The following is an 18,414-nucleotide window of genomic DNA, read 5'->3' as shown; positions in this document are numbered from 1 at the left end:
TGAGAATAGTGGAATATGAGCACAGAGGGAGCCCTAAGTGTAAAGGAAGATAACAGAAGAGTGGAAGATGAGAGAACAGAGGAAGCCATGAGAGCAGACTCAGAGGAAGATGAGAGAACAGGGGAAGCCATGAGAGCAGACTCAGAGGAAGATGAAGAAGAGACTTGTGTCAAATGATCCTGGTTTGTGGCCAGCAAAAATTAGCAATGCAGACTGAGAAAAAATTGTGGAAAAAATAGCTTCTTCTAAAGATAAAGAACAAGAAATGCCACATGATTCAAAAGGTAAAGCCTTCCCCGAATACCTCAAGTACACAAAGTCAGGAAATTGCAGGGAAAAGATTAAGAGAGACTGGATCATTTACAGCCAAAGCACAAATGCACTATTTTGTATTCCTTGTGTATTATTTGGTCATGAGCTAAAGAAACCTTGTATTAGCGCACTAAGCAGTCAACATGGTTATAAAATCAAAGACATAACATGGCGTCGAATGTATGATAAATTCCCTAACCACGAAAGCAGCAAAGCAAACAGGGAGTGCTACTTAAAATGGAAAACCTTACAACAGTCTGTAATGGCAGCTGTCCCTGGGGGAATAGACAGCAAGCTGAAGAAGCTCATACAAACAGAAATAGACAAAAATAGAGCTATTCTGAAGAGGATACTAGATGTAACCTTGTTCTTGGCCTCTCGAAATTTACCCTTTAGGGGTAAAACAAAAGACTTGGGGGACATTCATAATGGCAACTTCATGGGCACCCTTGAGCTCCTGTCCCATTATGACCCACTACTCAACGGACATCTACAAAAAGTCAGAGACAAAAAAACAGGAACAAGATTAACACACTATTTAAGCTCAGATATTCAGAACGAATTTATTGAGTCATGTGGAAAACGAGTGTTAAGTAGTATTCTTAAGCAAAGGGAGGAATCAGTCTATTATTCAGTCATTTGCGATGCTACTCCTGATATTTCACATACAGAGCAAAATGTATTACTCTTACGATATGTAGGTTTTGATAAAGAAAACAAGATATGGGAGGTTGTTGAAAGGTTTTTGAAGTTTAAAGATTTTCACAAAAAAACAGGAAGTGTGACTGCAGACATGATTATAAATGTGCTTAACAGTCATGGCATAGATCTGAATGACTGCAGGGGCCAAGGCTATGATAATGGGGCAAACATGTCTGGAAAAATCAAGGGGGTTCAAGCCCAATTATTAAAAAAATAAACTGGCTACTTTTGTCCCTTGTGCGTCTCATACTCTGAACCTTGTTGGTGTGCATGCAGCTCAATCAAGTCCAGAGGTTACCAACTTTTTGGCTTTGTCAATCGCCTTTATGCACTTGTTAGTGCCAGCCCAGAGCGATGGGCCATCTATAAGGCAAAAACGGGTTGCACTTTACATCGTCTGTCAGACACTCGGTGGAGTGCAAGGGTTAAGGCTGTTCAACCTATAGCCAAGCACCTGCCCAGTGTCCTAGAAGCTCTTGATGCCATCCTCTCAACCTGCAGTCTGACACCAGAGGCTCGGTCTGAAGCCAGTGGCCTAAAAAATATTTTGAAACTTATGATACTGTTTTCTGTTGACTGTTTGGGTCAAAGGTCTGCAAGCCATTGACAAAAGGCATATTATTCTCCAGTCAGGGAAATTAACTCTTGAGACAGAAGCAGAAAATATCAGAGCATTGCAGGAGGAGAAGCAACATCTGAGGGATGAATGGGAGAGTTTCTTTTCTGAAGCATCACTTGTTGCCCAACAGATGAGCATTAACCCTCTGTTCAGGTCAGGATTCAGCCGCCAGAGGAAAAGAAAACGGTTTCACGATGAGACAGAGGTAGAGGGAGCAAGGGAGCACAGTGCAGACACCATATTCAAAAACACTGTGTTTCTTCCCATGATGGACCACATAATCAATGACTTAAGTACCAGGTTTGCCACAACAGCTGAGATCTTGGATCAGTTTTCTGTAGTTGTAAAAATTGGTCAGTTACGTGATGATCAAATCCATTCTGTATGCAAGCCATTGATATCAAAATACAATACTGATCTGACTTGTGAATTTGAAGATGAAGTCAGACACCTCAACTTTGTATATAGGGCCACTTTCCCAGGGTGTCTGTCACCAATTTATCTGCTTAACAGCATTTACAAGATGCAGCTGCAGAGTATTTTTGGGCAGGTCTGCATAGTTTTGCGAATATTTTGCACACTGCCTGTGACCGTTGCTGGTGGCGAGAGAGCATTCAATAAGCTGAAACTGATAAAAAATTATCTGAGGTCTGCTATGTTGCAGGATAGACTTTGTCACCTTGCCATACTATCCATTGAAAGCAAACTGGCAAGAAAGCTGAACTTTGATTATTTGATACGTGATTTTGCCAGCAGAAAGACATGCCGCTGGGCCATTATAAAGTGATGTTGAACATAACTTTGTTAGACCTGGATAACAAACAGTTGATGTCTGGTTCAGTACTTGTTTAGTCCTGGACTGGTTTAGGCCTGGCATTACTCCTGGTGTGTCTTCATTTTGAGCCCTTTTGGCCTAGCTAGTTTTATTCCTGGACTGATTTAATTATGGGTTAGTTCTAGCTGATGTTTCCTGATTGAGCAGTTTGACCCAGCTAAAGCTTGTTCATGTAAAGTATGTCAAAATGTGTACATTATGTTCTGTTGTGCTTGCAATTGCAATTGAGATAATAAATGTTCTCCCTTTTATGTAAACAAGTACATATTTCTATATTTGTTTCTTGTTTTTGTAGGCTTTGTACTCATCTTTAGACATTTTAACTATGTAATGTGCTAAGCATATTCTTGAAAGTATACTGGGCATGTTTATTGGGTTAAATTTTATCTGTAAAAAATGTAGGGGGCCCAGACATTTTGGTTTCCATAGGGCCCAGAATTTCTGGCGGCACCTCTGGCTACGACAACCAAGAAAACAAATACATCCCTCTTATGCTCACAGAGACACCCACAGAGACCCAGAGAGACACCCATACAGATCTACAGAGATACCCATAGACTCACAAAGGCACCAATCGAGACCCACAGCTACATCCCAGTGAGACGCACAGACACAGAGACACCCACAGAGACCCACAACTATATCCCTGTGAGACTCGCACAGACAATCACACACACACACACACAGGGACACATACATACAGGCACACAGACACACAGGCGCACACACACAGGCACGCAGACAAACAGACACTACTGCTACTACCCACTACTACCACTGCTGCTCCTACCAATAAGCGTTAAACCTTCCCATCGTGATTGTGACTGATTGGCCGTGGAGGCGCTGCTGCCGCTTCTGCTGCTGCTGCTTTTTAGATACCCCAGGACCAGCACCAATACCGCTTCGAGGTGCAAGAGAAAATTGGCGAGGGAGGGCAGGGAGTGGTGCTGCGGTGCGTGGAGCACAATATGGGATTCCTGGTGGCTGTCAAGATGCTGGCACTGCCCATCAAGTGGGTTGGGGCAGGGGTGATGGGGTTGGTGGTGGTGGTGTGGGTGGGTGCTGGTGGTGTTGTTGGTGGTGGTCGTAACACAGCGGCCACAGTCATAATTAGAAATGAATACAATAATAGATAATACATGGAAGTAAATACAACATGGTTACAAAATAATGAGTATAATAGTAAACAATAATGATAATAACCTCCGTAAAACTCTCTAACTATAAACTGAAACTATCTCACTAAGATAATTACCGCTGTAAAACTACTATGACCCACAGACACACAGATTCATAGACACCCATAGACACCCATAGATACCCACAGAGACCCACAGACTTGCTGTGTGCACGCAGCCCTACCAAGATGGAGATGCAGAGGATGGAGCTGAAGGTGATCACAGAGCTGCAGGGGGAGGGCAGTGCTGGGCTGCACGGCGTCATCCACTTCCTGCTCTCGTTCCACTTCCGCGGACACAACTGTCTCGTGCTGCAGCTGTTGAAGTACGCATCATCACCATTGTTATTATCGTCATCATTATCGTCATTATCACTATCGTCATCATCACCATCGTCATCGTGATTATCACCATCGTCATTGTCATCATTATCGTCATTATCATCATCGTCATCATCATCTTCATTACCGTCATTATCGCTATCGTCGTCGTTGCTGCTGCTGCCGTCGCCGGGATTGCCTCTACGACTTGAGCAAGCGAGCGGTGATCTGGCGCATCAACGACGCCGCGTTGAGGTCATACACCAGGGGCATCGTCCGCTTACTGGCCCACACCAAGTCCCGCGGCATCGTCCACGCGGTCATCCAAGCCGGTGAGAGCGGAGGGCACTCTGGGGGCGCGCACGCTCCCCACGACGCTCTCACGCTCGCTCCTGTTGTAGCGGTGGTGTGTAGTAAACATCGCCCAATGGGGGAGACAAAGGCGGCCGGGCGTGGTCCTGGCCACCCACTCCCTCTGTGTGTGCCACAGGGTCAGCTTTCATAGGCAGTGCTGCTACTAGCTACTTCTAACAACACTTGGCCCTATAGCCTGCTAGCGGCTACACGAGGGGACCTTTGTCATTGTCGTTGTTCGTGGGTCGATCCACTGCTGGCTGACCGCTCTCAGGGCAACCTCTGAGCGTGACCTCCCCTTGCCTCCCGTGTGCGTCCAGGACAACGTGATGCTCTCTCAGGCCGGCCACATGAGAGTCACCGATATTGGTTGCAGCTTCTATGTGGACAATCAATGTGAGTGGCCACCCACCCACGGACCCACCCACCGACCGACCCACCCACCGACCAACCGACCGACCGACTCACCCAACCACCCACCCACCAACCGACTGAACCACCGACCCACCCACCGACTGACCCACCCATCCACCCACCAACCGACCCACCGACCAACCCACCCACCGACCCAAACCGACCCACCCACCCACACCGACCCACCCATCCACCCACTGACCCAAACCGACCCACCCACCCAAACCGACCCACCCACCCAAACCGACCCACCCACCCAAACCGACCCACACACCCACCCACCGACCCATGCCGCCCTGACTGCACGGCACGTGATGCTGCTTGCACGCAATGCCCGGCGACGGCACCACGGGCACGCGCTGCGCCACTCCGCCCGACACGGCGCCCGCGGCGCTCCGAACGGCGCCGGTGACGCGGTCCGGCAACCTGCACCGGCTCCCGGGACGCAGGGAGCTGCTGTCGCGACTGCGGCCCTGACTGCGCGGTAGGTCTCTCCAGATTTCATCTTGGGCAGGCATAGACGTTTATCAGGAGAGAAGAATTCTGGCCAAAGCGCTATTCTCCAAGATGAAGACTGTATTGGCTCAGGTGGTGGGCAGTGACCAGGCCCACACGGTCCAAGTGAGAACAATTCATGATGGCGTCTTCCTCGTCAGAGACCTCATCACCCTCTCCGAGAGGAAGGGGGCTCCCACTCGCGCTTCTCTCCCTCGACCAAGAGAAGGCGTTTGACCATGGGTACCTAATGGGAACACCGAGGGCGTTTGGTTTTGGGACCAGCTTCCTGGGACTGAACCGCCTGCTCTACACTGAAGTCCAGTGTCTAATCAAAGTCAACGGTACGCTCACTGCCCCTGTCAGCTTCAGAAGAGGTGTACGACAGGGTCGTCCCATGTCAGAGCAGCTGTATACCCTCGTTGTGGGGAAACATACTAATTAACTGATTACTAACGTAGTATATAATTACAATAATACACATTACAACCAATTACTAATCTACAACTTATTACTGATCATAACATTTGACTGATTACTAATCTATCATATAATTACAATACCCCCCACTCCGCCTCAAACCACTGCACCTGAATGAGTTAAATGATGTCACCCTGCTGCTCTATTTAAGACCGGGAGTGAGTGAGGGCTTCACCATTCTGGCGAATTGCCCGATGATGCTGGATGTAATTACCAGCGAAACGTCATACTAAAAAATTGTAAATGTTGTGGATTCACTCTTCAACACACCAGTGGGCTAAAGTAGTGAACTATTTTGTCATTTACGACACATTTATTAATAACGCGATCTAACCCAAACACGTTTATTATTAATAATATTGGTCGCGAAAGCCTACGTGTTAAACTGACTAACCTCTATGGGGAGGATACTTTTCTTAAAACCAGAAAGTTGGAGAAGCTCCGCATCAAGCGGATGGAATTGATATCTTCACTGGCGTTCCTCAAAAGGTGCAGAGATTCGAAGTTAATACCAAACGCAGTTAAAATAACACATCACAAAGTCTGCTAAAGCTAACCAAATACTACACAAAGCTAGCAAATTATTATTAATAGAGAGAATACAGCACAACAGGAGCGAATTATCTTACATTTCAGAATCTCTAAGGCAGTTGCACTTAGATATAAGCAAGTAGATCCATGCATTATTGGAATATAATCGAGACCATAACACAACAATCGGCTGATAATGTGTTTAATCTAACAAAAACTAGCCAAATGAATAAATTATCTAGACTTCATAATAAACAAATGCCCACTAAAAACGAACAATTTAAAAACAAACCCGTAATGAACTTGACTAACACTGTTTTAACCAGTGACATGATCTCTGTCCTTTCTAAAGGCCTTAACTTTGCCGTTACCCCACGCACAATTCCAGTGGATGAGATAATTGCTGAGGAAGAATCAGCGGTAAGACTCCTTCCACATAATGAGGCAAAAATGACTAGACACGAGGTTGCCAAAATAAATGAAAATAGCAAAGTACCAAAAATAAATATTATCTCGAACGAAGCAAAAGCCTTAAGAGAGATTCATTTAAATAAAGATTTTAAAATCCTGGCAGCTGATGAAGGCCGCACTACTGTGGTGATGCCACGAGCCAATTATGATAATAAAATTAAAGATTTACTAGCGAAAAGTACTTACATTAAAATTAAACGAGATCCTATTAATACTTTAGAACGTCAGACTACTGCAATAATTGCAAATTCATTAATACCTAAGAATGAGCAATACCGAATTATGCCAAGGGCCTCAAAACCATCTAGACTGTATGGGCTACCAAAGATTCATGAAATCGGCATCCCATTACAACCCATAGTCAGTACAATTCGCTCTGCCACATATAAATGAGCAAAACATATAACTAAACAAATACAGCCCTACATCGGGAGGACATCTTCATACATAAGAAATTCAGAACATCTTGTGAATGTGAATAAAGATATTAAACTTTACCCTAATGATATTCTGGTGAGTTTTGATGTGATTTCTCTATTCACTAAGGTTCCAGTGAACGAGTCACTTAAATTACTTGACACACTAGTAAAGAATACAGGTTTACCAAAATATATTCTGAAACTGGCTCATCATTGTTTAAATAACACTTACTTCTTATGGAGGTGATTTCTTTAAACAAAAGGAAGGAGCAGCAATGGGCTCTCCTTTATCTCCGGCTATAGCAAATCTGCACATGGAAAACTCTGAAACAAGAGCACTTGTCTCGAGCACATTGAAACCATCTTTTTGGTTTAGATATGTGGATGACACTTTGGTTGCCTGGCCACATGGTAAAGATACACTTAATGATTTTCTAAATCATCTCAATGCACAAAACCCGGCCATCCAGTTCACCATGGAAATGGAGGTGAATAACACACTCCCGTTCCTAGATATTTTGCTTGGACATGGCCTAAATGGTAAAATACCACACAGCGTTTACAGAAAGCGAACGCACACACTGATGCTATCTGAATGCAAAATCACATCATCACCCAGCTCAGACATCCTCTCTTATCAAGACGCTGATATATGAGGCTAAAGCAGTGTCAGATGGTGAAAGTCTCGTGAGAGAGATTAAACACGTTAAAGAAGCACTACGACAGAATGGCTACAATAATGCTCAAATTAACAGAGCATTGAATGCCAAATCACGATGGCAAAAGCAACAATGCTGAAATCGATAAGATTGTTATAAAACAATTAAAATACCATATATCTCGGGAGTAACTGACAAATTAGTACGTGTTTTGCAAAAGCAAAACATTACAGTAGGAGGGAGACACAGGGAGGTGGAGGGAGACAGGGGGAGGGAGTGGGACACGGGGAGGAGGAATGAGACACGGGGAGGAGGAGGAAGAAGATGAGGGGGAGGAAAAGGAGGTGCTGCAGCTGCTGACCGTCTTGACAGCGAATCTGATCGTCGGCTACATGGCTCACCTGGTGACACAGACGGAGAAGCTGCAGGCGCAGGAGCAGCTGCAGGTCCAGCAGCTGCAGGAGGTTCAGCCAGCACAGCTGGAGCAGGAGGTGGTCAACTGCCTGGGGGACCTGTTCCTCACACGGAGTGGGTGGAGCACCGAGGGCACCGCCGGCTGCTCGTGGACGTGGCCTGGGAAGACATCCGCAATGGCTCTGCGAGCTGGGGCCGCGTGGTGGTCCTGGTGGTGCTCTGCTCGCTCCTCCCTCGCGAAGAGGCTGGTGGACTGCGTACGTCTGAGCGACGCCGAGAAGGCGGCCGTGACGGACATGGTGGCCGCCCTGCTGGTGAACGTGTGCGGGGCCTGGCTCGTCAAGCAGGGATGCTGGGAGGGCTTCCTGCGAGCATTCGGGCTGGGGACGCCCACTTAGAAGAGGGGCCGTGGATGCGGTGCGCTAAATTGTGGGTACTCCTTCCTCTACTGAAACATCTGCCCAGTGTGGAAGAGTAGACCAAAACATCGCGTAAAGGGGTTCTCTAGAACTCGGTCTTGTAGAAATTTTTCCTATCACCAGAGATATGATAAAGCTATTGCGGAATTGTGCCACCACTCCACAATTCAAATTGTTTTGGCAGAGTATTCAAATAATGCTAATGCTCACGATACAGGTTCCTGCTTATGTATTTGACATGGGGGGTGTTTTGAAGCGGCTCAGTGACCCAGAGGTTGTGGTGCCACGGCAGCAGAGCCGCTCCATCGGGGCCGTGCCCACCGCCGTGACGCCGCCACCGGGGAGTGACGGCGCCGACGCGGCGCGCCCCTCACACGAATGCACGCACACCCCACGTAGAGCCGGGAGGGAAGGTCACCTGGCAAACAGGTTTTTATCCAGAAGCCCCTAATGGGATCAAGCTTCATGGTTTCCTGCAGCCGGGAAATTGGGCGACCTACCCCCGAGGCTGAAGAGCACCACGGTGTCGTGACCTGGGATTGTAATGGCATGGTCACGGCAGGGGCTGTTTAGCCACCGCGAGTGGAACCACACACACACAAACACGAGTCAGTGGGCGGATAGCGGGAAGAACGGAAAGCGGACGTCCACTAAACCACTGCGGTGACGTCACCAGAGCGGTGATCCGAGGGCGGGAAAATCCAGACGTCTGATTGGACAGGGGGGCACGGGGTGCGGTAACATCACCGTTCCACAGCTTCTGCAGCATCAGATTGGGAGTAAGTTGAGTGCGGGCTAATTGATCAGAGGGAAGAAAGCGGAGAGGCAGGCAGGATAAGTTGAGCCCAGGATCCCCGAGGGAGAAGCTAAAGTCTGCTGACCCACACAATCACGAGTAGTTTAGCGGGTTACTCGCGGTGAATAAAATAGCTAGTAGGGGGATAAACTGTGTCGTGTGGTCTTTGTGAGTGTGAAGAGGAAGGCGGAGTGCTTAGCGTTCGCATACCTGGGCGACTATTTACCGGAGTGTCTTGCGGTCGCGTGCATGCGCGGTTGTTTCTAGCGAAGCAGAGAGCTAAGCGCCTGGTGTGTGCGTACACGCGCGGCTGTTTAAACGGCCCTTTAAAATCGGAGCGGAGTGACTCCCTCCAATAAGCGGCGCGCGCACGGCAGACACCCCTGCCCTCTCACCCCCGACCCCAAATCCCTCGCGTGTGATTGGTGTATGGGGCTGGGCAGGTAGCGGCGTTGGGTTTGTTATTGCCTGGGCGCGTAGAGCGTGTGCGTGAGGGAGTCACGCGTCGGCGCACCGTATAGATTTGTTTACGTACGGGAGTCACGCATCGGTGCGCCGTACCCATTTGTTTACGTACGGGACAGAGTCTTGCTTCGCGAGCGCGCTCACCGCAGCACGCCGCCACTGAACCCGCGTAGCGCGCCGCAAGCGTAAAGCGTACAAGCCCACTAATTGAGCCATGCCTACGCGGTCGGTAACAAAGTCAGGGGCCCCGGGGGGCGAGGAGTTGGAGGTCGCTAACCCGAACCCTACAGAACTGCCAGGTGGTAGTAGTACAAATGTAATGGGGGAGTCAGGGGGCAACGGCCCCGACAATTCAGTGATGGCGGGGGACGGCAGCCCCCACAGTTTGGCGTCAAAAGCGGTACGAACCCCCGCGTTACCCCACGCAAAAATATGGCATATATTTACCAGCCGGGGGGCCCCTTCGTGGAAGGCATTCGCCCGCAACGTCATAGGGGCTAAAGAGATTAATGGGTGGATGGACGCGCAGGCGTTACGCCAACTTATTATGAACCTGGATGGGTGGGCAGCCAATTTTGTTGAAGCCCTACCCACAAGCGTGCAGACACAGCTAGAGGAACTGATGCGCCGACTTGATCTGCGTTTCGGTACGCGTGATGAGGAGTAGGCAAAAGCAGCCTTAGAGGCACGCTACCGCCAACCCGGCGAGGACCTGCGTGATTATGCCGAGGATGTGCGCGAGCTAACAAAGATCGCACACCTGGGATACACGACAGAGGTGATTGAGGAGCTTGCCGCTGAGAAGATCCAGCGATACTTGGCTCGCACGTCGTGGTGGCAGCCAGACATGAGCTATACACGTCTCCCCTTTAATGCCCTTGTCGAGCGCGCGCGTAAATGTGAAGGAATTTCCAGCGAACGCGCGCAGCTCCGGGGGCTGGGAAGAGAGCGCACCATCGCAAGCCTGTCGTTAGAGTAGGAGGAGGAGGAACAGGAGCTCGCCACGACGGTAAGGGGTCGGGAAAGGGAGCCCCCAGTTGCCCACGAGACAACCCCGGGATGGGTAGCAGGGCTACAGACCGGCATGGGAGATATAGTCGGCCAGGTGACCCAAGTTGGTGGCCATATCACCAAACTACAGTCCACAGTGGAGACCATTCAGTCGGAAATGGGGGAAATGCGCTCCACGGTAGGGGGGCTAGCCGGGAGGGTGGCCCGACTAGAGGCAGAGTCTGGGCAGCGGCGTACGGGAGGGGAAAGAGGGAGTGGGCGGGGAAGCTCCTACGGGGCCACCGCCCTTCCCCGAGCGTGTTACCTGTGCGACCGCCGCGGGAACCTCGTGAGAGACTGTCCTCAAATCGCCCGCACTAGACAGGCGCCAGGGTTAAACGCCAACGCCCCCTAGAGAGTGGACCACCTAAGGGTACAATCGACGAGGTCCCAAAACAAAACAACGATAGTAATAATGGTGAGCGAGTGACCCCCGCACAGATTCCGACCACAACACCCAAGGACGCGGTGAGGACAGGTGACTGGCTATGGGAGCTGGTGGCGGCGATCACGGGGGCCACATCACTGGTAGGACAGGTGAACGGGCAGCGCACCCGGATCCTACTCGACACGGGGGCAGTGGCTTCACTCGTGAGCGCCACACACTGCAGCGTGCTCGGGGTTGACGTGAGCCGCCTGCAGGCACACAGCGAGCAGAGCCGGGATGGGGTTGCTGGGAAGGATCTCCCTCGAGGTCCGTCTTGGACACCAGGCGTGTACACAGGAATTCTACGTCTCGAGTGTGTTGTGCCATGAGTGTATTGCGGGTACGGACCTCCTGGAGAAACTGGGGCTCAACGACTAGCCCCGCCAGCGATGCGCCACCGTGGAGGACAGCCGGGAGAGGATCCCGTTCCTGGGACAAGAACGGAATCGCCCTCACTTCACACCCATGACCGCCACCCTGGTGTCGGCCGTCACCATCGGCCCGCTTGCCGAGATGCTGGTGCCCGTAGCAACACCCTCCGCCGACCCCACACACCGACCATCGGGCGAGGTAATGCTAACTCCTCACCCGGAGCTGGCGGCACGGTACGGAGTTGTGGGGTCAGCCACACTGGTAAACGCAGATGAGGGCCAATTGTTTATGCGGGTGTTTAACCCACACAGTACCCCGGCAATGCTACGACGACGCACCACGGTAGCCACCATACACCCCCTGCACGCGCGCCATTCTAACGACTCGGTGTTTGCACTCTGGGCGGAAGACCCTGGCTGCCCCGAGGACAACCAGGATCTGGCCTGGCGAGTCGGCCCGACCCCCCGAGCCGAGATCGTTCCCTTGCATGATGCGTTATATGTGCCTTGGGCAGATTTACCTAAGTGGGAGGCCGATCATCTGTGCGAATTGTTGCAGGAGTACGCCGACGTGTTTAGTGAGCACGATTCAGATATGGGCCGGACAGACCTTTTATAAGCACCAAATTAACACAGGTGCAGCCCGACCCATCAAACTCCCCGCATGCCGAGTGGGCGCGCCTGATCGGACCCAGATCAAAGAGGCAGTCGCGGATATGCTACGTGATAACATAATCCAGCCCTCGGCGAGCCCCTGGTCTGCCCCGGTAGTGCTAGTGACGAAAAAGGATGGGTCGACCCGATTCTGTGTTGATTACCGAAAGTTGAACGCAGTCACCCTCGGCGACGCCTTCCCCATACCGTGCATCGACGACACCTCTGACAGCCTCGCAATAGCACAGTAGTTTTCCACCCTCGATCTGGGGTCCGGGTACTGGCAGGTGGAGATGGCAGAGGAGGATCGGCCAAAAACCGCATTCACCACCTTGATTGGACTGTTCGAGTTTCGAGTGCTTCCGTTCGGACTCACTAACGCGCTCGCAACGTTCCAGCGATTGATGGAGTTGGTGATGCGGGGCTTGCAGTGGGAACAGTGCCTGATTTACCTGGACGAGGTGATAGTGTTCAGTAGATCTGTCGGAACACTGGTTCAGGCTGCGAGAGGTGTTCCAGCGATTGCGAGCAGCCCATCTCAAGCTCAAGCCACGTAAGTGCTACATTGCGCAGTGCGAAGTGGCGTACCTCGGACACCGAGTCAGCGAGGCGGGGTGTGCACCGATCCGGAGAAGGTACGCGCCGTAGTGGAATGGCCACGGCCAAGGAACCTGACGGAGATCAGATCATTCTTGGGGCTCGCCACCTATTATCGTCGATCTGTAAAGGGATTCAGCGAGATTGCACGCCCCCTCACCCAACTCACCTCCCCTAAGAACCCCTATCAGTGGACGGAGGCCTGCCAGACGGCCTTCACCACCCTCAAAGACCACCTCGCCCACACCCCCACCCTAGCTTTCCCCAATTTCACCACTAATTTTATTTTAGACACTGATGCCTGCAGCAGTGGGCTGGGCGCGGTGCTGTCGCAGGTGCAGGGTGGGACAGAGCGGGTCATCGCATACGCCAGTCGGACCCTGAGTGGGGCCGAGCTGAATTATTGCGTGACCCTTAAAGAACTGTATGCCGTGATCTTCGCGTGTAAACAGTTCTGACCGTATTTGTATGGCAGGAAATGTCGGGTGCGCACCGACCATCATGCCCTGCAGTTCCTCCTTACGTTCAAGGAACCACGGGGGCAGATGGCCCGATGGTTGGCGGAGTTGCAGGAGTACAAATTGCAAATTGAGTACAGAGCTGGGCGTACACATGCAAACGCGGACGCCTTGTCGAGGCGACCCGCGGTGTGCGCCGAGACAAGGGCGGAGGAAGTCTGCCCGTGCTTCACGGGGGGACGCTGCCGGCAAGCAGCGGACCACCGAGGGCGCGCCGAAACTAAAACCCCCCCTCGCGGGGGAGAGTGCAATATGTGCCACAGAAACCCCGGCAGGGGGAACCAGGGAACCGGGGGACCACCCGGCGGACGCGGAGCCCACGCCCCGGGGCCCAACGGGTCGCTTAACCCCACCCAATCGGATCCAGGAGAACATCGGCTGCGCCTTCCCAGGCCTGGACGACGAGGAGCTGAGACGGACCCAGCTGCGGGGATCCAGATCTGGCGGCGGTGGAAGCGGCCCTACGGGAGAAGAGAGACACCCTACCAGGAGCCTGGAGTGGTTTGTACACCCGGTTGTGCATGCAGAACGGGGTGGTAAGGGAGCTCACTGAAGCCGGCCAGCCTGGGTGCATCTGTGTTCCCGCCCAGGTGCGACCCCAGCTGCTAAGACTGGTGCATGACCACCTGCTCGGGGGCCACGATGGGGAGACCCTGCGTCGCCAATATCTCTGGCCCAAGTGAGCACAAAACGTGGCCGCCTGGGTGCAGGGCTGCCGCGCGTGTCAGCAATGCGGGCCCAAACCAGCGCGATATCAGGTCCCCCTGAGACCGTTCCGCGTCAGTCGGACGAATCAGCTGGTTGGGATCGACCTGCAGGGGCCATTCCGGCGATCCCACCGGGGCAACCGATATATTCTTGTAGCGGTGTTGTACTTCACACGCTATTCCGTAGCGGTGGCCATCCGCGATACGACAACCCTCGTAGTGGCCCGAACATTCGTGGAACACTACGTACTTAAGCACGGGATCCCCGAATGAGTCATTACTGACCAGGGTAGTGAGTTCGACCCTATGAGGAGCTAGGGTCCGGGCCTACCTGCAAGGCGAGGCCGCACACCAGCGGCAGGAGCAGGGTGCCCGACCCCGGATGGAGCCCCCTTCTACTCGGCGGGCTCCAAGGTGTGGCTGCACACCCCTCGCGTCGGGGCCGGACAGGTGGGGAAGCTAACCACCTACTGGCGGGGACCCTGGACCGTGGGGCGACAGATCTCCCCCTGGACGGTACTGATTCAAGGGGGGGAGAGAGGCCGGGAGATGGTGGTCAATGTCCGGCGACTAAAACTATGGAGGGCGGCCCCAGCGAGGGAGAACCCCGCGGTTCGAGGACCCCGATACCCCGGGGTCCCCACACCCCCCCATACCCGGGGGCCTTGCACAGTATATGGGCCCCACGGAGCCCCGGGCCCCAGGGGGTCCCGACCCGAGCCAGGAGAGACGGGTACGACGGCCCCACCACCCTACCGCTACCGAGTTTGTCTCCCAGCTCGCACGTACCCAGGACCAGAGAGAACCACTGGAGTGGAGGAGGAGACCGCCGCCGAAACCGCGAGAGGTGGAGCCACCACCGCCAAGGCCAGCCACGAGAGCCGGATGAGTCCCGCGGATCCCGCGGCGCTACCTTGTAGGGGAAACCCAGGCGAGGTGCTCCAGTCAACCCGGGACGAGGACTGACACCTCGGGGGGCTGTGTGGTGCTGCCACAGCTGAGCCACTCCGTCGGGGCCATACCCACCGCCGTGACGCCGCCACCGGTGCCTCGGATTTCCCGCCACTCTCCCGAGGCCGGTGCTCTCGCAGACGTCCGCTGTTTACCCTCTACACAGTTGTGGTGCTCCCGCAGCGGAGCCTCTCCATCGGGGCCGTGCCCACCGCCGTGACGCCGCCACCTGGGAGTGACGGCGCCGACGCGGCGCCCCCCTCGCATGAATGCACGCACACCCCACGTAGAGCCGGGAGGGAAGGTCACCTGGACATTGTTGCCGTCAATGATAAGTGTGATTTGTAGAGTGTCTTGTCTAACTGATCTAGTTCGGTGCGTATAAGTCTGATTTTCTCTGAGATAAGAGCTAAGCTAGTTTTGAAAAGAATTCGTTTCGCATTAGAAGAAGTTACAGCAGCAGAGGTCAGTGTAAATGCGATTGGAATTACCCCAGAGTCGCGGCATCTCTTCAGAAAGGTGAGAGACTCGATCAGCTGAGCCTTCTTATCCCCGAGTTTGTTGAAGGATCTTAAAGTGACGTGGAAACCCTCCCCGTAGAGGCGGTAAAATTTTCATTTAAAGCTTTCGTGACTGCAGTAATTCATATTCTTAGCTCTTTCGGTAAAGTCACGTTGAAGGGAAACACTAAAATAATAAAATATATAAAACAATAAAAATTCTCACGACGTTTCGAAAGGAAGAGATGTAAGATGCATGGAATATCTGAAGGCTGTGCTAGTTTACTTGTTAGGAAGCCATGCTTGTAATTGTGCATGTTAAAAAAGTTAGGTCCACCTGGATTGTGGATCAATTCACGTGATGTTTTAATCTCTTTTAGCTGTTTTATGAACATATTGGCCCTTAGGATTTCAATTTGCGCACATAAGAAATAAATATTATGAAAGTATCTTTACAGATTTTTTTAAACATTGTCGTAATTTAAATGCACTAACAAGACTAAAACCTTGAATCACATCCAAAAAAGTAATCTGTGCCTGTAATGCCCACAAATTATTAATAGACTTCAGGTATTGTATCCCTATTGTACAGATACGTGGTTTCTGTCTTTGTTTTCTCCTAGCCCCTCTTTATTTTGTACTTGTTATATGTTGGATAAACATGTTGAGACAAAATTGCACGAATAATTGTTAACCTGCTGTTCCTTTTCATAGTTCTTATCTTTTTCATGGTGCTTGGTTGACTTAACGTAATTGAATTGTGGCACCATGAAGGCATATTGGGTGGATTAGAAATAGAAATGTTATGGCAACAGACATTCAATATAAGTATTTCATTTAGTAAATCCAAATCATTGATCCAGATATTTAGTAAGCTTCTATCAATTTCATCCAGACAATTAGTACATGTAAATCAATTTCACCCAGATCATTAATAAATATTAATCAGATTCCACCAAATATTTAGTAAATCGAAATTACCATTGCTCAGATATTTAGTAAATATGCCACTTTTCCTTGTAAAATCTATTTGTATTTACACTATTTTTCAGGCTATATCACTCATCATTTGGCATGCTATTACTAAATCCAACACATTTTAACTGTTGCTTTTATTCAAGGGCGCCGTAAAGGGGTGGAAGTTAGGACGATTCTAAGGGCCCAGGCAGATTTAGGGCCCAGAAGAGCAGACCCCCTTTTTCTTTTCTTATTTATTTTCTCTTTTTTATACATACATTTAATGTGCTAGGGCCCCTCATGCACTAAATGTGTATTTTGTCCGTTTTGACCATAGATTTAATATTTAAAAAACAAATAATGTATTTACTGTTTCAGTCACACCCCTCCCCCTCACAATGTTTCATTCCACCTGCGCTGTCCGAGCAACGATCGCTAGTGTAGCGTCTCTTGCTTATTGCACTTGCTATGATGCAGTGCAGACAGTGACACACGCAGGCATGTCACATCAAAAGTCAGGGCATCAAAAACGGAAAGAAAATAATTAAAGAGAAGACAGAGAACGCCGAAGTCGCCAGTATGTCACACAGTATTTCAAAAAGAAAGGTAGCTTGCCCTATTCCTGAATTCCAAAACTTTCAGAGTTACTTATTTTTGTTGCTACATGACCTGCTTTTATCTAGCTAGCTTAGTAAAATAATTACTGAATTATGATTGACATCCAACAATAATAACATCTCTGCTGTCTCCGGGGTTATCATGTCTCGTAGACACAGATTCAGCGGCTGCTGCACACCCACAACCTCCTTCCCCCACGTCCCCCGTCCCCGTCTCAGCCGAACAAGGTGAGCCTGAGCGCGAAACTTCACGAAGATTGAAGCCTCTAAACACGTCTAATCTACTGTGTTCGCCACATGATGATAACTTTACAAAACAAAAAGTAATCTACACGCATCAAAATTTACAAAATCAGTTTTCCGTGTGTGAGTCGTTTGTTCTGTGAATTGACAGTGCTGCTGCTACGATCGATGCTGTCAAACTTGACGTTCTTAATGTGAATAAAATGCCCCAGAAAAAAATAATATAAAATTGAAAAAAACATGTGTCTGTAGTAACCATTGGATATAATTAGTTTACAAAATAGATATTTTAATATTTTATATTAAGAAAACTAAATAGGCCAATAAAAATAATATGGTTATTATTACGTGTGTGTGTTTTTGACTTATACAGATGCAGAGTCAGCTTTATTGTCTGCACCTCGTTCTCCTACTAATGACCCAGTCCTCTCAGTGTCAGGTAAGGTGAACATGGTCAGCTACCAAGGTAGTAAAAAACTAATTAAGTTTTGGATTGTCTAATATTTTCTTGTGTTGTATAGTTATATGTTTCATATAATATTATTCAACAATGCAGTTAAGAAAATATTAATTCTAAGCTGTAACTTGTTGTTGACTGGGGAACAAAAATGATTTTGCTATCCTAACCCCACAGAAACAAGAGAGAGACAGAGTTTTGCCAGGAAAGAGTGTGGAAGTTGAGGAAGTGGTGAGAATAGTGGAATATGAGCACAGAGGGAGCCCTAAGTGTAAAGGAAGATAACAGAAGAGTGGAAGATGAGAGAACAGAGGAAGCCATGAGAGCAGACTCAGAGGAAGATGAGAGAACAGGGGAAGCCATGAGAGCAGACTCAGAGGAAGATGAAGAAGAGACTTGTGTCAAATGATCCTGGTTTGTGGCCAGCAAAAATTAGCAATGCAGACTGAGAAAAAATTGTGGAAAAAATAGCTTCTTCTAAA

Source organism: Petromyzon marinus, chromosome 77, assembly GCF_048934315.1.
Source record: "Petromyzon marinus isolate PM22_M1 ecotype Great Lakes invasive population chromosome 77, UKy_Petmar_22M1.pri1.0, whole genome shotgun sequence".
NCBI classification, from domain to species: Eukaryota; Metazoa; Chordata; class Hyperoartia; order Petromyzontiformes; family Petromyzontidae; genus Petromyzon; species Petromyzon marinus.
This window is presented reverse-complemented; position numbering follows the sequence as displayed.